We start from the raw sequence: 26,799 nt of genomic DNA, 5'->3' as shown, positions 1-26,799 counted from the left end.
AACCTTCTTTTTTGGTACATGGCAGCGGAGGCCTAAAGCGAAAAGGTTTTATAAAAAACCAGCTGAAGGCCTAGGACTGGGGCGATGGCATGCGTGCCCACAGAGAGGGCTCTGCATGCCACCTGTGGCACCCATGCTATAGGTTCTCCACCAAAGGTATAGGGTCTGCTTGAGCAGGGAGTTGGACTAGAACAGGGGTAGGCAACCTCGGCTCTTTTATGACTCATGGACTTCAACTCCCAGAATTCCTGAGCCAGTCAAGCTGGCTCAGGAATTTTGGGAGTTGAAGTCCATGAGTCATAAAAGAGCCGAGGTTGCCTACTCCTGGACTAGAAGATCTTCAAGGTGTCTTCCAACTCTATTATTCTATGTTCTATGTCAGGCATGTCAAACTTGTATCATGACTTTTTCCCCATTGCCAGCAATGGGGTGGGCGCAGTTTCAGCGTGACGCATCTGGCCCATGGGCCAGCAGTTTGACATGCCTGTTCTATGTTCTAAAGAACAAGTGGGAGCCTACATGGAAGCCATTTAGTGGTGTGAGCCATTATAGCCCTTCTAATTTCTAAGCCACTTAAATCCATATGAAGTATATCAGGGAGATTCCTGCTGGATATCATAAATGGCCCCAATAATAATTGATACAAAATTATTTGAACAATGGCCTGACTGGCTATTGGGCAACTTCCAGTCATTATGTTTCTATGCCTCATTTCTTATGCCTTATTTACTACAGTCTTTTGCATTTTCCTTACATATTATGATTGATATTCATAATTGTTCATTGCTTTCACTTGCTTTTTGGAGCTATGAGATTGCATTTTAGACTGAAGACCTGGACGTTAGTTACAGTGATGGCAAATAGTAAAAAACAAATGCTGTCTATTTTTCATTGAATAATTAGGCAACAAATTTTAAATAAAATGATTCAACAACTTGTTCATTTAAAGGGGAAAAACAAAGAGCTAATGAACAATGTAATTTATTAAAGGCAAGTCACAGCACAGAAATTTATAGTATAGAAATAATTTCAACAGTTATCTTATTTATTTGATTAAAACAACCTGGGGGAAATCAATGATTCCCTAGCATAAAATTTGATTCTGTGCTTTATATATAAGGGATAAATACCAACAGAGTATTAAAAATGTTTTAACAGATTAAAAATTGATCTGATGTCGTATAGGAAAATGTAGATCTGAAATGTAGACCTAACTATGGATCAGTTGAGACAATGGCATTTTTTCTAATAAACAGCCAAAGAAATACAGATATACTATGCTGAACAAAAGGGTGGTCTGGACTGAAATGGGATAATCTTTGTAAGTGAGAGAAATGATGGCACAAAGCTGGTAATATGCCATCCTCCTGAACTTAAAACAGAACTTAATTAGCATAGTGTCCACAACTGTTTTTAATGTCTAGGCTGAATCTTACAACCTATTAGGTAATAAGGAAATATGTAAAGAATACTTTTAGCATATTAAAGATATATTTTCAGGTTCAGAAGAACACAATAAAATAGGCAAGAATGGAGAAAGCCCTATGAGGAAAGACTAATGGAACTGGATTTGTTTAGTTGGAAGACGTGGTTGACATAATGACATTGTTTAAGGATTATACCTGAACAACTGAGCAGACTTAATTAGGATCAGTGGCGGGATTCAAATATGTGAACAACCAGTTCTCTCTGTGGATGCTGCTTCCAGAAGTCCATTCTGAGCCTGGGGAACAAAAATTAGCTACCAGTTCTGCCAAAGTGGTGTGAACAGGCTGAATCCCACCACTGATTAGGATCCAATATGTATTGGTCACCAGGACCAAAGGTTTATTCTTCCAAGCTTTGGGGCTAGTGCAGGAGCCCAGGACTAGCCCATGCATTCGTTCATGAACTTTTCTCTCCTGAACATATTCTGGAGACATAGAAGTTCCCTGATGATGGGAAGTGACTAACTCAGATTGGATCCTGCAACATTAACTGGGGACATGTATATTTACCTTCATTCACAAGACTTTAATCCATTTCAGACTGAAGACTTTTGTTGTAAATGCAGGCATTGGTCATAAAGTTATTATTTTATGTCATAATTGCAAAATAGCGAAAACTAATCTGAGGACTACCTGTATGTTAACTGTGAATATGAGATGATTATCACCACCAATTAGATAATGTGAAAAATGACATTTCAGAATGCATCACTCAAAGAGTAGTTTCAAAGCACAGGAAGGAAATGTTCAAGCCTGCTCAACTTGGATCAGACCCCATTTTGAATCTCTATTCTGTTTTACCATCACACTGTAAGATTTAGAGAAATTAAAACAGATTCAAGGAAGGGCAATGAAGATCATTGGGGGACTAGAAATGAATCCCCATGTAGAAAGGCTAAAGGATCTAGCTATATTTAGCCTTGAGAAGATGCAGCTATGGGTTCAAACCTGAACCGATGTGACATAAAAGGTCAAGAGCTGTTTTCATTTGTTTCAGACTGCAGGATATTCAGGAAGTTCTGCCTGAACATTAGAAAAACCTCCCAGAGCAACAGTAGAACCAATTATTCGGAGGTGGCATACCCTTTTCATTAGATGTGTTAAGTTGAGGCTAGGCAGCCATCTGTCTGGGATGCTTTAATTTGGAATTTTGCACTGAGCGTGTGGTTATGGCCTAAGTGGCCCCTTCCAATTCTCAGATTTTTTGACAAAAGCCTTGAGAAATGTTGCCGACTGCTAGTTTTTATGCCACATGGGTTCGCCAGAGCAGAAAAGCTTTCAGTGCTTGTTCACTAACTTGTTCATAAATGCTTCATATTCTAGAGATGCTAGGACATGATCTTTTTTATTTCAAAGCAAAATGCCATCAAAAGAACTCAAGGTGTCTTTTCAAGAACATGAAATAGAAATATTTAAGATAAACCTCTTCAAGTTATTCATTAAAAAAATAGATTAGGATAGAATAGAATAACAGAGTTGGAAGGGACCTTGGATGTCTTCTAGTCCAATTCCCTGCTCAGGCTGGAAACCCTATAACATTTCAGACAAATGGTTGTCTAATCTCTTCTTAAAAACCTCCAATGTTGGAGCATTCACAACTTCTGGAGGCAAGGTGTTCCATTGATTATTTGTTCTGATTGTCAGGAAATTTCTCCTTAGTTCTAGGTTGCTTCTCTCCCTGATTAGTTTCCATCCGTTGCTTCTTGTCCTTCCCTCATATGCTTTGGAAAATAGCTTGACTCCCTCCTCTTTGTGGCAACCCCTGAGATATTGGAACACTGCTATCATGTCACTCCTAGTCCTTCTCTTCATTAAACTAGACATATTTAATTCCAGCAACCGTTCTTTATATGTTCTGGCCTCCAGTCCCCTGATCATCTTTGTTGCTCTTCTCTGTACTCTTTCTAGACTCATCTTTTTTACATTGTGGTGACTGGATGCAGTATTCCAAATGTGGCCATACCAAGGTATTATAAAGTGGTTTTAATACTTCATATGATCTTGATTCTATCCCTCTGTTAATGCAGCCTAGCACTGTGTTGGCTTTTTTGGCAGCTGCAGCACACTGCTAGCTCATATTTAAGTGATTATCCACTAGGACTCCAAGAACTCTCTCACAGTTACTACTGTTGAGCAAGGTACCACCTATACTGTACCTGTGCATTTGATTTATCTTGCCTAAATGTAGAACCTTACTTTAGATTTTTAGATTAAAAATGCATGTTCCATTTACTTGCACAGATAGTTAAACTGCTTGCAGTTTTTCTGACCAGATTTGGAAGTAAATGATCAGCATCTGACTTCATCTAAGAAACATAGCTAAGAAAACCTTTATTTTGACAACCAAATTATTTCAAGCCATTTTCATCATAGGAATGTTGATGGAATGTAATAAATATTTTCAGGCATAGTGCCCTAGGGTTACTTGAAGAAGTGTATTAATTCTGCTATATAAATTGCTTTCAGGAATCTATGTTTAACCAATAGAACTCTGTTAAGGAACTTCAATTCAGTTCAAAAGTGTTTTAAGTGAATGCATGAATCAAATTTTATGAATTAAATTTAAAAAGTTGTATTAAGTCACTTATGAATTATTTTTCATCAGTTCAGAAATCTGAATCAATTCTAATTAGACTGTTTGATTCTGTTGGAAGTCACCCTCCCGAAAGAAGGAAATATTTTGGGGAATATTAAAAAGGCAGAATATGCTATTTCCCCAGAGGATCTTAAAGGCAGAAAAGCAGGCCCAGTCTTTCTTAATAGCCCCGAGCAGAAACTAAGCAGGCTAACTTTGTAGAAATGCAGATTTGATAATCCCAATTAGAAAGACTGAGGCACAATTCATGAGCAAATACTACCAGGCAAAAGCCCATTCAAGACAAAATATTTTGAAATCCCTTGCAGCAAAATTGATAGCTAACAATAGCAGAGTGATAGAATGAGAACCAGCAACCCTTCGCTCAAAAATCCAACATAGTACATAGCCATCAGCTATAGCCCCAGGGAAGCAGGATGTGACCTTTAGGACACAACAGGATTAATCCACCAACATCAGAATACAAAAAAGGCACACTGAACCTCAGGTCAAAGTTCATACCACAGGAACAGGAACAACTCCAAACATAAACCCACACCATTCCCAGCACCTTATGATCAGCTGCCCAGAGCCATATTTCTGTCTGGTTCTGCAATAAATAAGAACCTTCTTTCCTAAAGCAGTCTCCATTTTGTTTATTCCCAGCTTGGACTGGACTCTGATGAAGATTTTTTTTCCAACAATACAGATATCCTAATTAAATTAGTTGTCCGTATCATCTAATACAATTGGATCAACTTTTCGAATTCATTTGAATCATCCCATAGACTCAAGTTGATTGTCCAAACCGAAGAATATAATTTTAGTTGAATCATTATTTAATTCCTTTACTAACCAGTAATGTGACCCACTTTTTAAATATAACATTTATTGTACAGTTGCCATACAGATTTTCTGAGAAACTTTCTGTTTGCAGGATTTATACAGCAAGTTGCCTACACTGACCTCCCTACTGATCCATCTAACAAGTACTTACACTGATTGGCAGTAACTACACAGGTTTTTTTGAGGGACGCAGTGGCTCAGTGGGTTAGGACGCTGAGCTTGTTGATCAGATGGTCGGCAGTTTGGCGGGTCAAATCCCGAGTGCCGCATAACAGAGTGAGTGCCTGTTACTCGTCCCAGCTTCTGCCAACCTGGCAGTTCGAAAGCATGTAAAAATGCAAGTAGAAAAATAGGGACCACTACGGTGGGAAGGTAACAGCGTTCCGTGCGCCTTTGGCGTCTAGTCATGCCAGTCACATGACCACGGAGACGTCCTCGGACAAGCACTGGCTCTTCGGCTTTGAAACGGAGATAAGCACCGGCCCCTAGAGTTGGAAACGACTAGCACGCATGTGTGGGGGAACCTTTACCTTTACCTTTACACAGGTTTTTATACAATTATTCTTATCTTTATTTGGAGATATTGGTCAGAATTTGGCAATTCTTGGCTATGTCCTAACATTAGGCTATAGTCTCTTCTTTGGTAGGATGTCATGGAATCCGATGGGCCAGAACAGTTGCAATATGGAGAAATTTGGAATATTTCATGAAATATTTTTATGTTTTGTTGTTGTTGTTAGCTGCAAAGTCGTGTCCGACCCATCGTGACCCTATGGACAACGTTCCTCCAGGCCTTTTTGCCCTCTACCATCTTCTGGAGTCCATTTAAGCTCACGCCTACTGCTTCAGTGACTCCTTCCAGCCACCTCCTTCTCTGTCGTCCCCTTCTTCTAGTGCCCTCAATCTTTCCCAGCATTAGGCTCTTATTTTTATGTTTATTTGACTGCAACTGTTGATCTTCTACATGTGACTGGAGGCTATTCTCATGGAGGCCGTTTTCATATAAAAATCATTACTTAACTTGTTTCTCTCATCCTGGGAAGTGTGTGTGTATGGTGGGGGGAGTATTTTTTCAGGTATTTATGGGCCAACTGTTTTTTCTCTCTCCAACTTTCAGTCACTTTTTCTCTTCAATGGCATTCATTTTAAGTACTATACCATGAAAATAAAATTTAATGTAACAAGACCTGATCTTCAACTAGATTCTTCTGCAATAGGTCAAGTTGAAGTTAGGATGCAATTTATCTTAGTTATGGCAGACTTTTTTTTCTGACATGCATTTCTCATATATATTTTGCAAGTTCCTTGCCAAATGTACAGGATTTTGCTAATATATGTTGTCTTTGGTTAACTAATCTGTTTCCAATCAATTGCCTTCCAGTAAATGCTACACTTTTCACAATCTACTTCCTGTATTTTCAAATATTCCGCATCTTCTGGCACCTATTTTATCAGGATGCTGTAAATAGCTTATGAGGGATGCAGTGCCTGGCAATCTGAGTTTTATCACTCTTCGGTGATGAATTTCTTTTATAAATCTAGTATTTCTCTTGGCAGTTCTTTCTGTGTGATATTGTGATTCCTACCTCCTCAACAGATGATTGTTGAATTCAGCATGAAAAAAGACTTCTGCAGCTGTTGTCATGATTGCATCACACTTACTTTGTTGTTTCAGTAATTCAGTAGTCTTTGTGCAAAGTACATAACTCTGAGAACTCTCAACAGAGTTCTCGGTAGGTTTGTTCTGATTGTACAATTTTGGAAGTATTAGAATATGAAAGCCTAACTATATTAGAAAGAAGTATGACTGTAATTCTACGGTCCCTGAAGGGGTAACCAAGAATTGATAAAATACCTAAATTCTCTCTATCTGAGCATGGAATCCAACAGCCAGAGTCTCCTAATAGTATTAAAGACAAACATCAATGTCTGCCAATGTGTCAACCTCATTAGATAGACCGACCCAGGAAATAATTCCCATCAGGAAATTAAAGCTACTTTTATTGAGATTGGCTATGTAACAGAATCTTGCAATACTGATTATGCTGCACTTCCTCATTTTTATACCTTAACTTCTGGAGTCATTTCTGAATGTTATCTTGTTTCTTTTGGCTTAAAAAAATGCTTCAACCCCTTTTGCCTTAATAATGATTCCTGAAAATTTATATTAAGGTCATCTTCATTACTTCTCTGCAGGGAGCCTGGAAGGATAGGGAGTACAAACTTTTACATTTACTAGCATCTGCTAACTGATAATTTTTCAGCTGGAAATTAATTTCATTTTCCTGGACTCTGCCTTCAGTTATGTCTTCCCTCACAACTTGGCTCAACAAGACAGTTCTCCCTTAATCAAAATTAGAGTCCATGAAGTAGTCCATGTGTAATGCTAAACATGTATTTCTCAATTTAAAATATTTCAAATGTTGGAAATGCAGTTTCTATCATTCCAACCTATTATGCTATGATGTTGAGTCTGATACACAAGGACCATATATGACTAGCCTAATCCAAATAGGATTTAGTCATAGAACAGAAAAATCTAGTCATTAGTTTACCGTGGTGTACAAATCAATCAATCATAGTAAGCCATAATATGGTCAATGTATGTCATGTCCCCATTGGAGCCTGGTTCAGAGGAAGAGGAGAGTTCAAACCAGGACCATCCTACAGGAATGGCCTGCCTCCCTTGGCATGTTTGGAGTAGCCATGGGCTAAGGAAGATGCTGTCCCAGACCCTCAAGCATTGGGGGAAGTGGTAACCAGATGGAGAGTTGCTTGCCTTCACAAACACAGGGAAGTATCGGCTGCTGATAGGCCATGGTGCTGATAGGCATCAGATCTCCTCTGATGAGTGCCTACTCCACTCAATCCAAGGGCATGAAGAATGGAATGTAGGCAAGTCCAAAGAAGGCTGCAAGGCTATTCAGGGGAAAGTTGCCCTAACCCTCTTCACAAGGAACACCTAGAGTGGAGTGACGTGGGGAGTTAGTCTTTGCCAGGAACAATTGTTTGTGTTGGATTCCCCTGACTTTGACTTGTGCCTTTTTGTCTTGCTTTGAGGACTGTCATTGGTTTTGCCCTAGCCTTAAGGACTGCTTTTGCCCTTTGCTTTGCTTTACCTTCAGAACTGCCTTTGTATTGTTCCTTGTCTTTACTCTGAGGACTGCCACTTGTTTTTCCCCCCTATAGATTTTACTAGTTTTTATGGGGTTTAGTGTAAGGTAGGGTCGGGATTAGGGTTGGGGTTTGGGTTAGGGTTAGGGTTGAGTTTGGGTTTGGGGTTTTTCCAAATAACATTTTCAATAACAAATCTAATTAAATAAATAAAATAAATAATTGGCAAGGAGCATAATGTCTGGGTACATGTATTTAACTAACAATAATATGTATAGTTAATTATCATAAACAATATATTAATTCACTCAAGAGCCTTCTTCTTACTAATATAAATTCAAAATTACATATCACATTCCTTTCTCTCTGACTTGTTTTTCTAGCCATTGATAAAAATTTTCCCATTTTCTAAAGTACACTGAGTCTTCTTTCTCCTTTATCTTTAAAGTCAATCTATCCATTTCTGCACACTCTAGAATTTTCTTAATTAGTACTTCTTCAGTTAGTAACTTTTCATTTTTTTAATGTTGGGCAAATACCATTCTTGCTGCCGTTAATATGTGTAGTATTAGATAGCTACAATCTTTCTCATAATTAGCTCCTATTATTCCTAACAAAAATAATTCTGGTTTAAAGTCTATTTGTGTTTTGGTCATTTTCTCCAACCATAAATGTATTTTAACCCAAAATCTTTTTGCTTTGGGGCATGTCCACCAGATAAGATAATAAGTACCTGGTCTCTGTTTACATTTCCAACAATTGTTTGAAGTATTTTTGAACATTTTTGCTAATCTCACTGGTGTCATATGCCATCAGTAAAACATTTTATATAAGTTTTCTTTATATGGCAATGCTTTAGTTAATTTAACATTTGTTTCCCATAACTTTTGCCAGTCTTCTAGTTCTACATTATATCCAAAATTCTTTGCCATTTTTATCATTGTTTCTTTTACTTGTTCTTCCTCCATCTTTAAGTTTAACAAAAACCCATACAGTTTCTTAATCAACTTTTCATCTGTTTTTAACAGTATCTGATCAAAGTCTGTCTGTTCTTCATAAAATCCCGTTGTTTTAACAGTTTTTTTCATATCTCGTTTGAATTTGCAGATATGGCCACCATGCTAAATCAATACCTTGTTCTTGTAACTCTTGTCTGTCTTTCAATTTTCCTTCATTGTCCAAAACATCTTTATAAGTCACGACTTTATTGTAGTTAATTAAATTTGGGTAAGCAAAAGCTTCCATTGTTGAAAGCCATTCGGGTATCTTAATGTAATTTTTTTTCTTTTATTCTTTCCCATTCTGAAACAAGTACATTCCTTATAAAATGATTTTGAAAGTATCTATGTATTTTATTCTTTCCATAGCACAGAAAGGCATGCCAACCGATTTGCAGGTCATGCCCCTCTAGGTAGAAATAGTCTTTCATCTCTAAGTATTATCCATTCTTTAAGCCATGTTAGAATGGTTGCTTGGTAATATAACCTCCAGTCTGGCAGTCCAAATCCTCCACTGTCTTTTGCTTCTTGTAGCATTTTCACTTTCATTCTAGCTTTTTTTCCTTGCCAGATAAATTTCAATATTATTGTATTTAATTCATCAAAAAAGGCTTTTCCCAGCCTTACAGAGATCGTTTGAAATAAAAAGAGTATTTTTGGTAAGATATTCATTTTCACTGTTGGTATTCTCCCCAACATTGAAAGTTGGAGGTTCTTCCACTTTTCCAAATCCAATTCTTTTTGTTTTAGCAGTTGTACATAATTATCTTCTTTTACCGTTACACATCTTGCTGTTAAATAAATTACCAAGTACTTGACTTTTTTAACTATGTGAAAATTTGGTTTTTTGTTAGTTGATTTTTTTGTTTTTCTGTTAAATTCTTTGTTATCACTTTAGTCTTTTCTCTTTATTGTCAACCCTGCCACTTCTCCAAATTTTTCTATTTTCTCCAAAGGTTTAGTGCTTATTTCCAGTGGATCTTCCAGTATAAAAACCAGGTCATCTGCAAATGCTTGTAATTTATCTTTTTCATTTTTTATCTCCAGTCCTTTAATTTCTATATCTTGTCTAATGTTTCTATTCAGTATTTCAAATGTTAATATGAATAGTAATGGAGATACTGGACATCCCTGTCTTGCGCCCTTTTTAATACTGAAGTTTTCTGTGAGATCTCCATTTACAATTATTTTGGCAATTTGTTTACAATAAATTGTTTTGATTATATTTATAAAGTTTTTCCCAAAGTCCATTTCTGCAAATTGCTGAAACATAAATTGCCAGTTTACGTTATCAAATGCTTTCTGTGTGTCAAGGAATATTAAAGCCATCTTTTTCCCTGGATGAATTTCATAATACTTTAACACATCAAGAATCATTCTTAAATTATTTTTTATGTGTCTTTTAGGTAAGAAACCATTTTGATCTGTGTGTAAATTTGATCAAAAATTTCTTTAGTCTTTCTGCCATTATTGAAGCAAAACTTTTGTAATCTACATTTAATAAAGATATTGGTCTATAATTTTTATTTGCATTAAATCAGTCTTCTTTAGGTATTAAAGTAATATTGGCTTCAGTCCATGTATTTGGTATTTTAGCCTCCAAGAGAATTTCATTACACAGTTCTTTCAGTATTGGACTTAATACATCATGTAAAGGTAAAGGTAAAGGTTCCCCCGCACATGCGTGCTAGTCATTTCCAACTCTAGAGGCCGGTGCTGATCTCTGTTTCAAAGCCAAAGAGCCAGCGCTTGTCCGAGGACGTCTCCGTGGTCATGTGGCCGGCATGACTAGATGCCAAAGGCGCATGGAAAGCCTTCCCACCATAGTGGTCCCTATTTTTCTACTTGCATTTTTACATGCTTTCAAACTGCTAGGTTGGCAGAAGCTGGGATGAGTAACAGGCGCTCACTCTGTTATGCGGTACTCAGGATTCAACCCGCCAAACTGCCAACCATCTGATTGACAAGCTCAGCATCCTAACCCACTGAGCCACCACGTCCCTAATACATCTTGTAGTGATTTACAATACTCTCAGGTAATCCATCTGGGCCAGGAGTCTTATCCTTTTTTTTGCCTTTTTATAGCCTCTATAATCTCCATCATTGATATTTTTCCATTTAATATGTTTTGAATATTCTCTGGAATTTTAGGTAAGTCTGCTTTTTTTAAGTACTGCTGTATTTTTTCTTTTGGAATTTCCTCTGCCTTATATAGTCTCTCATAGTAATCTTTAATATTTTTTTTGATTGTATCATTTTGAAACTGTAATTTACCTTTTGGATCTTGCAGCTTGTTTATCAATTTTTTCTCTTTTTCTTTTTCAGTCTATATGCTAACCATCTCCCCGGCTTGGTGGCATTTTCAAAGAAATTCTGTTTAGCCCTTTTAATCTGTTGAGCCATTATTTCCATCTCAGCTAAATTTAATTTATGTTTTATTATCTTCATTTGTTTCTTAAGTATTTTCTTTTGTGGATCTATTTGTAATTCTGATTCTAGCTTTCAACTTTAACTGTAGTTGTTTCTTTTCTTTGTTCTTTTTAGTGATGTAAGTTATAGCCAACCCTCTGAAATAGGCTTTAGCCATATCCCACACATTTTGAAGTGATGTTTCTTCTTTCTTGTTTATTTTAAAGAAAAAATCCATTTTCTTTGTCGCTAATTGTAAGAATTCTTTTTCTTTCAATATATATTTATTCAAAGACCATCTTAATTTTTTCTTAGTTCCTCTCCAAGTCATCTTTATTGGGTTATGATGTGCCCAAACATTTGTTTCTATGTCAACTTCTTGTATCATTGTTTTAAGTTCCAAAGATGTCCATATCATATCAATTCTCAACCATGATTTATGTTTATTTGAGTATTTATTTATTTAGCATGTGGCTGGTCACACACAGAATTAAAAGCACTTCATATTTACAAGTTAGAACAGTTAAAACAATTTTTTTTAAAAAAAGAAGCAATTATAAAACCTAAGAGGAAAACAGAAATAACATTTCAGAGTTTAATGTCGAGTTTGGAGATCCAGTCAGTAGCTGCCGTTGTTACGCAGAGGAAGTCCTTAAAATCTCCTGGGTATCTTCTATTAGTGCATTTCCTCACTATATGTTGGATAGTCTGTTGGGGAGCCCCACAATCTATTTGAGTAAAATGTATATTATAATTTCTTTGGATTTTTCTGTCTCCATATATCTTGGATACAAAGTTCTTCTGTCATTTTTAGAAATGCTTTAGGTAATATATTTCCTCCTTTTCTCCCTTGTTTGGCACTTTTGTAGTCCAAAGTTCCGTCTGTTATTGCATTAAAGTCTCCCATTATACGAAGATTTTGATAGTTTAAATCTAGTATTTTTTATATAGTTTTCGATAAAATTGTTCTTGTTTATCATTTGGTGTGTAGATTGCTACCATCAGTATCTGTTTTTGATCCATCATTATTTCCACCATTAATATTCTCCCCTCTTCATCCGCAGAAAACTGTTTGGGATTCATAATTTCTTTAATGTATAGAGCTATTCCTCTCTTCTTTTAAAGTGCTAATGCAATATAAAGTTTACCAATTTTTGGTTGTTCTAACAACTTATAATGTTGTCTCTTAATGTGTGTTTCTTGAAGACAGATTATATCCATTTTTAATTTTTGTAATCGTGTAAAGATTTTTCTCCTTTTTGAAGGAGAGTTTAGTCCATTGATATTCATTGACAAAATCCCACTCTCCTCCATGTCTTTCAGTTATATCTAGGTCTTAATCTTCTAGTCGATCTTATCTGTCTCTGATCTCTTGGTCTTGCTCCTTCTTCTGTATATGTGTTTTTAATTTCTTCCTCCTCTCTTTGTTTGATTGCTCCTTCTGCTGCCATTTCTTTTTGTTTCTTTGTTTCTCTCTTTGTACCGTATTGAGGGTCACCTCTTTCCAGGAATGCTCTATGGTTGTCAAAGAATTCCATTGCTTTAAATGGCATGTCCAGTCTATATCTTTTCATATTTCAGTAAATTAAAATGCCTTATGGAATCAACTATCTAAAATTCACTCCTTTTTCAATTAATTTCCTAGTTAAAAACTGGTATTCTCTTCAGGATTCTCTTATTCTCCTAGGGATTTGTCTGAGAACTACAATTTCTTTTTCTTTGTATTTCAAAGGTTCATCTCTTACTCTTCTCAAAATTGCATCTCTTTAGACCTTTTAAGGAATCTAACATGTACTTCCCTAGGGACTTTATTTCCTCTAGCATAATTTGAATTGACTTGATGGATCTGGTCTAGTTCGTCTTCCATTTGGTGTTTCCTGGTTCCTAATGCATCTGCCAATAATTCGGTTATCAAGCCTAGGAGATCCTCTTCCTTATCTTCCATTATATTTTGAAATCTTAAAAAGTATGAGGATCTTTCCATCTCGAACCCAGCTATCAATTCTTCTAGTTCTTCATTTATTTGGATCAACCTCTGATTTTCATCTTTTAGAGCTTCTAGTTTCTGGTCAACCTCAGTTGATTTGTCTTCTATTTTTTGATTCTTTGTTGGTTATCTGTGATCATCTATTTGAAATTTTCAAATTGAGAATCTATATTGTTAATTTTTTTACTCATTTTGTCAAAATCACTTTTTAACTTCTCATGGTTTTTCGATGTGACTGCCATTTGAGTAGCAATTGCCTCTTGAATTGCTTATAGGGTTGCTTGAGTATCCTTTTGGAAATTATTAGCCTTGTTGAAGCATTGTATCAATTGATCTCTGATAGACTGGACTTGCAGAAGTGAAGAAGGAGCAGAAGATCCTTTCCCCCCAATTTTAGATAAATTAGGAGCACTCATCTTTATCTTTAAATCATACGTTGTGATCCACCAAGTGTGTCAAAATTTATAATCCAATAGGCTCCTAACAAATAGGAGAGGTAAACCAATAAAAATAGTAAATAGTAAAAAAGAGCAAAAGGGAAAAAAGAAAAAAAATAGGGAGAAGAAAAAAAAGAAAAGAAAAAATCCCAAAATTATAATCCAAAGTATTCTATTCAGAGGGATTTCTTGTTATTCACTCTTTCAAAACAGCTTGTAAAAATTCCAGATCAAATTGTATTTGTAATCCAGGGAAGTCCAATGACTTCAAACACAATTTTTATTTATAACTATAACCCATCCTGTAAAACAGGGCAATCAAAAAACAGTCTTTCTTTTCCAGCCACATTCTTCAGGACTTTAAAATCCAAGGGCACCAAACTATAAGCAATGTCTGGGCATACAGCCAATTTTTATTCCAACTCAACTCAATAAGATAATGACAAGAGTGTCAAAGCAAAAACTGCTGCAGTTCTCTGTTTTGCCATTAGATGTCATTAGATGTCCATTCCCACCATACTTTGGGAAAGTTTAAAAAGTTACAGATCCAATGGCTGCCAAACAAGAAATAAACAACAACAACAAAAGATTTATAAAACCAAAAGTTTTCCCAATTATCCTTCTTTTATGCCTCAGTCATCTTCACAATATTGTTATAAGTCAGTTTTAATTTTCCCAAAGCTTAAAACACCGCTTATAGTTCAGGAGGAAGGGGTAAGAAAAGGAAAAATCCCCCCTCCCTGCAGCTGAGGGATTATACTGTTGAATGTTGTTTCCTAGAACCAGTATTTCCACTTATAGAGAGATAGGGAAAGTAGTCTTACCCAAATCAGCTGTTTGCCTTCCGCTTTGAAATTCGTTGTCTCCAACGATCAGGTGCCTCTAGCAGACCAGATGGGTGTGGTCAGCCTTTCTTCCTGCCGGTCCCAAGGGCTCATTTTGGATCAAACAGGCCAGCTACTGCTGGCCGGCGATCTGCAAAATTTCACCCTTTGGCCAGTCGCCTCTACAGGGCAACTGTCAGTCCTTTTGGACTCCCCAGCTGGTAGAAATTGGGCTTGGGGAAGGGAGATTCATTCCTCAGTGCCCATCTTGCAGCAACGTCACCAGAAACTCTGCCAATTGTTTTATGACTGGACTTTGCCTTGAGGACTTTCCCGGTAATATATGGGCTGTTGTTTGGCGGACTGAGGGTGGCTGCCTTCTGGGTATCATGGGGTGAAACCTTACCGGTCATTGGAGGGGTGTTTGTTGAACACTTATTGAGAGCAATAAAGGACTCTCTAATATATATATTAAAGGTAAAGGTTCCCCCGCACATGTGTGCTAGTCGTTTCCAATTCTAGGGGCCGGTGCTCATCTCCGTTTCAAAGCCGAAGAGATAGTGCTTGTCCGAGGATGTCTCCGTGGTCATGTGGCCAGCATGACTAGACGCCAAAGGTGCACGGAACGCTGTTACCTTCCCACAGTAGTGGTCCCTATTTTTATACTTGCATTTTTACGTGCTTTCAAACTGCTAGGTTGGCAGAAGCTGGGACGAGTAACAGGCGCTCACTCTGTTACGCGGCACTCGGGATTTGACCCGCCAAACTGCCGACCTTCTGATCGACAAGCTCAGCGTCCTAACCCACTGAGCCACCACGTCCCTTAATATATATATTGCATCCATACTATTACTTAAATATTGCTATTCCATCCATACTATTACTTAAATATTGATGCTAAAGAACTAACATCTGTTTATATATAAAACCAATTTAAATTTAAGATGCTAAATTTAAGATTGTTAGAGCCATAACAGAATTGAACACAATAGTTCTGGAGTACACCATAGTTCTCAGTATTTGCCTGGGTATTATGTTTAGTCAAGAGTGTTAATGTGTGCAACTCTACTGTTAAACATTATATATTACATATGAAATTATGTAGAAGGTTTTCTTGGGTGTGATTGCCAAATCTGGCTCTAGGCTTGTGTCTCAGCATGCATAGATCCCTATAAAGCAAATCCAGGACAGGAAGATCATTTTATTATTATTTACCAGAATGTTCTAATAGAAATGATTCCTCTCATTCAAAGAGGGGATCCCAGGCCTCAACTTCCATTCTCTTTTATAATTAATACATCAATGGAAAATACTAAAGAAAAGTTGATTGGATAGGAAAAAAAGCATCCTCCCCTTTGCATAGGAAATCAGCTACATGAAGTTAATCATATTATACCACACATGTTCATTCAAATGAGCTCTAAAGAACCTTGGGTATAAAACTTAGGATGTTATCTATCTTATCAGAAGACAAACTACAAACATCCTGTTAAGACAAATATGCTCCTATCCTATCCTTATCTGGACAGTAAAGATAGTTTACCTTCCAGCTTAGGAATATTATAAGGTATCAATAAATCTATCTTTAATAACATAATAAAAAGATTTCTACATTCCAGTCTGCAATTGTTTGATAAACTGTTAACATCCTTTAAAAGGGAGAAAAATAAGTCAAATTAAAATACAGAAAAAAACCCCTATGTTAGTTAGCAAATATAAAATACTACAAAGTTCATATTGTCGGTACTACTAAATCTTCAAAAAAGGGAAAAAAAATGGATCCAGGAAGCTACAGACCTATCAGCCTGACCTCAATAACTGGGAAGTTTCTGGAAAAGATAAGCAACGAATCAGTGAGCACCTAGAGGCCTTGGTAAGGCCACACTTGGAATACTACATCCAATTTTGGTCACCATGATGTAAAAAAGGTGTTGAGACTCTAGAAAGAGTACAGAGAAGAGCAACAAAGATGATTAGGGGACTGGAGGCTAAAACATATAAGGAACGGTTGCTGGAATTGGGTATGTCTAGTTTAATGAAGAGAAGGACGAGGGGGGACATGATAGCAGTGTTCCAATATCTCAGGGGCTGCCACAAAGAAGAGGGAGTCAAGCTATTCTCCAAAGCACCCAAAGGCAGGACAAGAAGCAATGGATGGAAGCTAATCAAGGAGAGAAGCAACCTAGAACTAAGGAGAAACTTCCTGACAGTTAGAACAATTAACCAGTGGAACAACCTGCCTCCAGAAGTGGTGAATGCTCCAACACTGGAGGTTTTTAAGAAGAGACTGGACAGCCATTTGCCTGAAATGGTATAGGGTTTCCTGCCTGAGCAGGGGGTTGGACTAGATGACCACCAAGGTACCTTCCAACTTTTTTTGTTATTGTTATTGTTATTAAATCCATGTTGTGTGGCCTTCAGGTATGAACCCATTTGTGCCTTTTGCTCTTAGAAATTAAACCAATACCAGCATTCTGTCAACAGCTTAATATTAAAGTACAAAATAAATCTTTGGCTCTTCGTGTATGCAGTTACTGCATTTTTTTTGCTTGGTTTGGTTGCAATTGCATCTTTAAAAATAATATATAGTTATCAAAATAAGTTGACAAATTGGAAAGTTTGAGGCATGTCCATTCAATTTTTGTAATATGGCAATTTTTCGATGGAACATTCGATCATGACAGTCTTTAATTTAATGGGTGTGCATTATTTTATATTCTAAGGAATAAAGTTGATTCATGCTATGTGAGGTTGTGCACATAGCTGGTCAGCAATTCGTTAAATCAAGCACATCTTTTCCCAAGGTTACATTGCAGTTGTGGGGGGCATTCATGCTATCTATTGCAAATATCCAGCTGCTTTATAATGTTGCCAACAGATATTACCTGAGCAATCTCCCTGCACTCTTTCGCACTTTCCCCCCTTTATATCTGAACCACAGCAATTTAATTGCAAAAGGTACAACTGATACACCAGCTTACCACAATAAGAATAGAATAGAATAGAATAGAATAGAATAGAATAGAATAGAATAGAATAGAATAGAATAGAATAGAATAGAATAGAATAGAATAGAATAGAACCAAAATGTCATTAGACACACAAGGAATTTGTCTCTGATGCAAAAGCTCTCAGCATACATGCAAAGCAACAGAGTAATCATCATCATCATAATGAAACCAATAAGAGGGGGTAGTAGAGAAGATGAGAAGGATAATAATAGTACTATAGCCATACGATATGGGCGAATATATTTAGACATAAGACATTACTGTGAGCATTAGGTGTTCTGCAGAGTGATGGCACAAGGGAAATGCTGTCCCTATGTCTAGTTGTTTTGGCATGTAATGCCCTATAGCATCATCCTGAGAAGAGACGTTGAAACAGTTTAAGTCCAGGTTGTGATGGGTCTATAGTTATTATCTCAGCCCTCCTTATGACCCACACAATATGCAGGTTTTCTTTGGAAGGTACACTGGGTTGCAAGTGTTTTTTCGGCAGTCCTAACTGTGAGTTGGAGTCTGTATCTGTCCTGGGAGATTATAGAACCCCATAATGTAAAGAATTCTACTGCTAATAATTTTTTTTATTTTAATTCCATTTATATCCAGCCCTTCTCCGAAGACTCAGGGCGGCTTACAAGCTTAGCAGTAGCCTTCATTCTATGTATATGCCTGCTTATTAGGGCTTTCACACACACCCCAAGCGGCATTATTACAAAGTCAGCTTATTGCCCGCAACAATCTGGGTCCTCATTTTACCTACCTCAGAAGGATGGAAGGCTGAGTCATCCTTGAGCCTGGTGGGACTCGAACCTGCACTAATTGCAGGCAGCTGGTGTTACTTAAGGAGGCATTAGCCCACTGCTCCACCATAAATAAGTTGTGGTAGAAAAGGAGGGATCCTGCTAAAATCCCTTTCATCTGTATAGTTTTAAATATGTTCAGCTCCAGATTATACTGGCTGCACCACAGGGCCAGTTATTCAACCTACCATCTATATGTAGAGTCATCACCATCTCAAATGAGACCAATGACTGTTGTATCATCTGCAACCCTCAGTATTAACAGAAGGATCCTTAGAGATGCAAGCATGATGCAACTATGCTAAAACATGAATTAGCCCTAAAACATCAAATGAACAATTCCCTGGATTAGAATTATTCAGTGTTGGATCCAGAATAAATTAGTTAGCCTTAAATCCCACTGAAATTAATTGGACAAATTTATACTTGGAAAACTGGATCCAAATTTGAATGTCTATTTATGAGCAAAAGACAGAACAAGCATCACAACATGGTTAATTACTGGTGCATCCATGTACAATGCTTTATTTCTGGGGAAAAAATGCCTACATATGTAATCATAGCAGAACAAATTTACAGGAATTTTAAAAAGCTAGGAAATCAACCAGGAAGCTTCTTTTATATAGTATTGTTATCATCAAAATAGATTATATTCACCCTTACAAAATCAAGATTAATTTACATTTCCTGCAGTAGTATAACAGCCTGGAACTCTTCAAATACTAATTATTCCTAATATAATTTGAAATTGTTTTGATACCATTTTGTCTGTCTCCAGGCATCCATATTTGCATTCAGTCAGTGAAACAGTGGGATTTGATTGGGGAAATCTTTCTTCATGTTAGTAGAGTTCTGATGGTTCAATTACATTTTCAGCATATCTCCTTCTGACATCTTCATTTTTTTCTCCAGTTTGGAACCTTTTTGTCCACCTATAGCATGTTCCTCAGGTATACATTCAAAGTCACAGTAGTCCTTTTCTGAATAGTTTGGGAAACTATTTTCTGACTCATTTGGCACATTTACACATTATCACACTGTGCTGACATGAACAATTCCCTGGATTAGATGATTGAATGCCAGAAAATATTCACCATCCCCACCCACAACCCAGGAAACCATTTGGAGTCCAGCATCTCTTTTTTAAAAAGAGAAAAATAAATATTTTCAGTCACTGTCGCTTTGTAGTAGAATACTTATTATACTTATTATGCTACCTAGTTGGGTAATGTCTGCAAGCAAACAAGCAAGACCAGACATCACCGAGAACTCCACAATTCAACAGCTACAGGTATTCTCATATGTAGCTAGTTAGAATGGTATCTTTCATCACTTCAAAGTTAGCAGGGCAAATATGGTAGATATAACTGTCTTTCATAAGGTAGCCCTGAAGAATTAGCTAAGGAATTGCCAAAGACCATGGAAAATGGAATTTTCCAGGATGCATGAATCCTTTGTTCGGATCACAAGCATGCATGCTATCTCTTAGGTAATATAAATTGAACAAGAATGAACTATTCTTAGTGATTTTTGTTCTGCAAAACACTCAGTTCTAAACTGAACAAGGCCAAGTGTGTCAACCTTGGGATATAAATGGAATTAAAATAAAAAATAAAAAATAAAAAATAAATAACCTCATTAGATAGACCCACCCCGGAAATAATTCCTGTCAGAAAATTAAAGCTACTTTTATTGAGATTGTCTATAGTAACAGAATCTTGCAATACTTATGCTGTACTCGTTTTTATACTCCAACTTCCTGAGTCATTTCTGAATGTTATCTTTTTTCTTATTATCTTGTTTCTCTTGTCTTAAAAATGTTTCAACTCTTTTTGCCTTAATACTGGTTCCTGAAAATTTCTATAAAGATCATCTTTATTATTTCTATACAGTGTGCCTGAAAGGATCATGGAGTGCAAACCTTTGCTTTCACTAGCATATGCTAACTGGTAATTTTTCAGCTGGAAATTATTTTTTTCTCTGGAATCTGCCTTCAGTTACAACTTGGCTCAACAAGACAGTTCTGTCTTAATCAAAATTAGAGTGCATGAAGTAGTCCATGTGTAATGCTAAACCAAGTTCTGAATATGGAACATTCACCCATTACTATGCTGCTTATAAAAAGGTAAAGGTTCCCCCGCTCATGCGTGCTAGTCGTTTCCAACTCTAGGGGAAAATGAAAAATAAAATGGCATCATTATGCTCTGAATTTTTTTCTCCAATCCTGTTTCATCAGCTACCACCTGCAAAGGCAAAAAAACTAGTAAGTATAAAATGGGTTTTGCATTACTGGATGTTACAGAAGAATTGGAGAGAGCATAAGATGATTTAGTTGCAGTCTCATCTACTTAGTTACACTTTCTTAAACTTTAGAGTTAGAAGGGTGGTAAGGATCAGAAAGAGATAACTTGATGTATTCACATTTCGCTGCACCTTTTCAGTTTCCCAAATACACTATTTTTCATGCATGAAGCTTAAATCATCTATAAGCTTCTCTTACATTTATTATTTAAGAAACCATTTTCAAAGTGAAACAAACAGCAGAAAGAGATGAATCTCTGATGCAGATTAATATTCAGGCTAATCTAGGCATGACATTAGCCTTATTGACATATTCCAAAGAATAAGAATTCAAAAATATGCAATGGAAAGGTTAGATGCTGGCTTAGATAAATAACCTGCTTCATTCGATCTGTGAAGAAGCCCACAGTCATTCTCTCTGATAGAGTGGCTGGGTTATCCTATTTTTGAATTTGAAAGGCATATATTTAATTTTATTTTTTGTGATTTTAAACCCAATGTCAGGCTCAAACAATCAAAATAGCCCGAGGAGAAAATAAGTAAAGACTGCTTTCTGAGATAAAATAATACAATAGGCTGCAGTAGATTTGATGTTCAGTTCTGACGATTTAGGCCAACAATATGTTCATTATTGCTTCAGCTGATTAAACAAGATGAGAAGGATTTCAGTCATAAATGTTTCTGTTTCCAGTCATTTCTGGTTTCCCAATATCTCTCCAAAATAAGAGGTGACAACACCTAACAGATTTTATTCACCTTCATAGCTTTGTTTATATCAGGATAAATAGAAAAAAACATTTCTTTAATACTAGTACAGCTAGGGATAATTTAAGCATGTGTCAGTCAAGGGCCAAGGGCAAAATGAAGACAACATGAGGGAGATACAGAAATAAAAACAAATTTCCAGGGTGAGGGGTTTTTTGTGTGCTATGCTTGGAATTAAGAAGCATTTCTTAACTGGTCATTCTATTTGATAAGGGAATTCCCTATATGTGCTTCAAGTTTGACTTTGGGGTTCATTCTAAAGGCAAAATCATGTCAACATGCAGTGTCCAATGTATTAATATTCCACATAATTTGTATATAAAAATATCCCTAAATGTTACTTAATATTTCTCTTTTCTCTTTTGGAGAACTGAGATTGAGAAATTGATGTAGTGAGTAGGCATTCTGTAGATTTATAAATAAATGAATAAATAAGCTTAATCATTCACTTATCTGAAAAAATGTACACTTTGATTAATGAAAAATTAGGTTTATACACCCTGTTTATTGTTTAGTTTAAAATTAATTGTTAAATTGTGAAGATACAAACTTTCTTTAATAGTACCCATGCCAGAGGCAGCATTGTTTGCTCCCAGTAAAGATGGCACTTGTTAATTATGGCATAGTTTAGCCAATATTCCACAAATACCATACAAATAGTTTTACTTGAACCAAGTTCACACTATTACAGAGAACAGATTCTCTAATCTAGAGAGCAATTTATAAGCCAACATATTGTTATCCCATCAACTACAAGGTAAATGCATACACTCAGGATACGAAAAGAAGAATGAATAGGCTGAGGAAAAGAGTACAGGTCAGAGTTGTTCCTGATGGTATTGAAGAAAAGCTCCAAAATAGAGAGGCGAGAAATTTAAAGAACAAATGACAACATTTGAAATCATGTAATGACTCAATGGTAGCAAAAATGATTTGTAAGAAGAGAAAGAAATAGACAATTAAAATTAGTAAGGTGGGCATGAGAGCAATGTTTCTCTGCTCTCATACCTGCCTTATTAATTATAATAAGGCAGGTATGCATTATAATTTATAATTAATATAAATTATAAGGCAGTGCTTTCATGCTAGCTGGGGAATTCTAGAGAGTTGAAGTCCACAAATCTTAAAGCTGCTGATGTTGAGAAACACCGAATTAGAGTTAGCTGTATTTTTTTATATCATATCTTTAATTTCTTTTGCTTACTATTCATTACTTCTTTTCTTTTCTTAACTTTGAATAATATTGCTTACCCTAAAAGTATATGTATATGTGCTTGCATGTGTGCATTTTAAATCAATAATTTCAATAAATTAAAGATCAAGCAAAAGTACCAAAATTATGGGAATTATTGTATGTGGCCATTAGTTGAAAAACACTTGTCACTAAAAAATCGATTTCTTATTATATTCCCAAATGATTTCAAGAGTTTCCTTTTTAATCTACTGTATGAACCCGTCATCTTTTTAAGAGCTACCAGAAGATGGAGCTCTATTAATAAGCCTACTTTGCTAAATGTCATTTAGAAAAATGCAGACAAATTGCAGCAAAGAATTGAAATGCTAAAAAATTGCTTTGTTTTCCCTTGGACCTGAAAATATTGAAAACAAGTCAGTTATTTAGACTTACTCTAAATTTGAGAAAACAGTTTTAACATAATCAATGTGAGAGACAATGTATCATCTTCAGTTTTATCTTATTGATTCTTTTCCCCCCTAACATGAATTTAAAGGCCCTGCTTTGTTTCTGCCTACACAGCAGAACCAAGTTAGACAAGGAAAGTAATTCTGAAACCTTAAAATATTGGCAGTAGAGATTCTAAAACATTGGAAAAGATAGCATTTATTTCAAGCCCGCTAGATTACAGTTTTCTTTTTCTACTTTAATTTCCAACACGCTGATGTGAGCCTTGTTTAGGCAACAACTGCTGATTGCTTTCAGTGCAGAGAATTGTCTCAAAAGCAAGACCATTAGTTATGTTCTATGATTACTATTATGACATAGGTTTTATAATATTACCTCCACCTTTTTCAATTTTCCTCTTAGATTCCCATCACACACCTCACGCACTTTGCAACATACAGACTTCTCACATCATGTACAACTGCAAAAGGAAGAGTCGATTGTTTATTTATTCATTTGCTAAGTATGTATACCCTGCTCATTTCCAGAGACTCAGGAGGTTAATTTCAAAATTAAACTCATAAAATAATCATAGCAAAGTATCACACTATAACATGAAATGAGGAAAAAAGGCAAAAACACAGATTAGATTAGCTATATCCACCCTGCAGGTCTCATTTTTAAAAATTCTCTCTTAAAAACCAAGTTTCTGAAGTAACATGGCAATGTGGGGATCATATAGATTTTTGGAGGGCAATGTATCCCACAGAGATGGCAAAGCCCACTCATGACCCATGATAATCCTACTTGGATTGAATATTTTCCTTTTAGAGTAGATAGTACATATCCTTGACCAGTGTTTTTCAAACTTGCCAACTTTATGGCATTTGTTAGAAAATTAATCTTTAAATTTAAATTGAAAACTTTAAAAGGTTATCTTTAAAAATTATCTTAGACCTAAACCATGCAGGATTCCATAGGAATGTCCAGCACTTTGAATTATACCTGAAAACCAACTGCTAACCAACACAACACTTTGTCATGTTGGTGTCTGTCTACTGTATTGCCTCAGTGCTAGAATATGAATCACTGTGTTGTGTAACAGCTGAAATTTCTGAGTAGTTTTCAAAAGTAGGACATGTTACAGTAATGTAATTTAAAATAACAAGAATGTGAATTCTTTACTAACTCTTGGTACAGGATGAAGGGGTGCAACTGGTACAAAGTGCAATTGGGCAAAGCACCTAACCAATTGGTTCCACCTGATGTTCTGACAGGATCCATGAATCCAGATACATTGGAATGAAGGAACAGTTGAATTATGACACACTGGAATTAAAATCCTTTATATATGTTGATGACAAGCAAGAAAAAAAAAGGGGGGGAAATCTTCTGCTTTCAAACTTGGACAGAAACCTATGCTGAACCTTGCAAGTTAGTAATTTAATTTTCTCTTGCAACTGAGGTTGAAATTGCAGATCCTTAAAAACTTTAACTGGTGTAATTTGAAAAGTGAAAAAAAAAACCTGGAGTCATTCTAAATGGCATCAAATAATAGTTAATTACTGCAATTCCATATTCTCCATTCTCAGTCAAACCTGTCTCTGCTTTTCTGCTCCACCAAAGATTTCTTCTGAAATAATGCTAAACTAGTTAAAGTTATTTCTCCTTTGTAATTTGATGATATCTCTGAACACAGCTGCTTCTTACCCATGACTGGTTCTGCCTACAGCTGTTGCAAACAGAGTATTAACCACACTGCTTCTTCAAAGAGATGGGTACTATCTCCTCTCTCATCTTCTGTTTCTAGCTACTTATCCTCTTCTGATTGGCTGGAGAAACAAGATAGGATAGATTTTACTGCAGATAGCTGAACTCATGCTGCAGAAAACTCTGCCTATTTTGTCCAAGTTCTTGGGATTCAAAAGAATCTCAAATCACCTTACAAACTTTGCCCTATGGCAAAGATCTGAACAAATACAAGTGATTTTAGTGATATCTGTAACCAACTTTTTAAGCAGCCTGGTGAATGATATGTATGCACTGAAATCCTAATTGCCATTAGCAATCCAAGTATAGTTTTAAAATAACAACAATAATAACAACAAAACTATGTTTGGCTATGTTAAATCCTTATCTTCCTCCACCCTTACCTCCAGGTGCTGGTTCTGTCACTTTATCTCCTAAGATATACATCTCTTAAACATGTGGATAAAAATCTCTTTTTTTGGTGCAGAAATTAGCTTGAACATGAGAATGACAAGGCTGAGATCAAAAGAAATCTGAGCTACTTAGAATAGATTTCTCCATTGATTATTTCAAAAAAATCCATTTAGATTTAGTAATTTTTAATAGTAATGTTGAAAGAAAAATATTCATCAGGGTCGGGTCCAAGCTGGGAATAATCAAAATGGAGACTGCTTTGGAAAGAAGGTTGTAGTTTTTTGAAGAGGAGAGCCAGACAGGAAGATGGCTCTGGAAAAACTGACCACATGTAGCAGGGAGTGGTGAGTTTTCATACCTTCTGGGACTCTTGAGGTTGTTTCCTGTTCCTCTTTGAGTCTTTGTATTTCTTGTGTCATGTACTTTGACCTGAGTCTGAGTGTGTCCTTTTGGTATCGGTGGGTTAATCTTATTATGTTTCCTGTCCTTAGAATTTTGGTGGGGTATGTATATTTTAGGTGTCTTTGTATATTTTAGGTGTCTTTGAAGCAATGGATGGAAACTAGTCAAGGAGAGAAGCAACCTAGAACTAAGGAGAAACTTCCTGACAGTTAGAACAATTAACCAGTGGAACAACCTGCCGCCAGAAGTGGTGAATGCTCCAACACTGGAAGTTTTTAAGAAGAGACTGGCCAGCCACTTGTCTGAAATGGTATAGGGTTTCCTGGTATAGGGTTTCCTGCCTGAGTATAGGGTTTCCTGCCTGAGTAGATGACCTCCAAGGTCCCTTCCAACTTCTTCTTCTTCTTCTTCTTCTTCTTCTTCTTCTTCTTCTTCTTCTTCTTCTTCTTCTTCTTCTTCTTCTTCTTCTTCTTCTTCTTCTTATTATTATTATTATTATTATTATTATTATTATTATTATTATTATTATTATTATTATTATTATTATTATTATCTCTTCAGTTTCTAGCTAGAAGGCTCCAACTTTTCTGAATGGATTATTGAATTTGCATTTCTAAAAGCTAGCCTCTACCTAGGGCTGGGGCTGATTTCTGGGGGTGGTTTTGGTTCTTTTTTTGGGGGGGATCTTCTCCATTATTCCTTTGGGGAAATATATTCTGCCTTTTTAATATTCCCCCAAATATTTCTTTCTCTGGATTCTTCCCACCATAGTTTTATTAAACATTACAATTAAAAGGATAACAATTCAAGCTAAAAAAGTACAGAAAAGAAGGGGGGAAAATAGGGGGGAAAAAGAAAAAAAAAAGAATATAGCAAAGATAATGGGATCTCAGGTAAGAATGCCAAAATCTCATGAGATGTGGTATTATCACCAGATCTGGGAAAAGTTAATTTGGAGATCTACAAATTCTATTGTGGGGTCTTGTAGGAATTCTGACCTCATTGTTGCTACTTTGATGACTCCTCTCCCTTTGAACTAGAAGACTTAATTGAGTCAACTCAAGT

Source organism: Vipera berus (assembly GCF_964194415.1).
Source record: "Vipera berus genome assembly, chromosome: 6".
In the NCBI taxonomy this organism is placed as follows: domain Eukaryota; kingdom Metazoa; phylum Chordata; class Lepidosauria; order Squamata; family Viperidae; genus Vipera; species Vipera berus.
Note: the sequence above shows the minus strand (reverse complement) of the source record.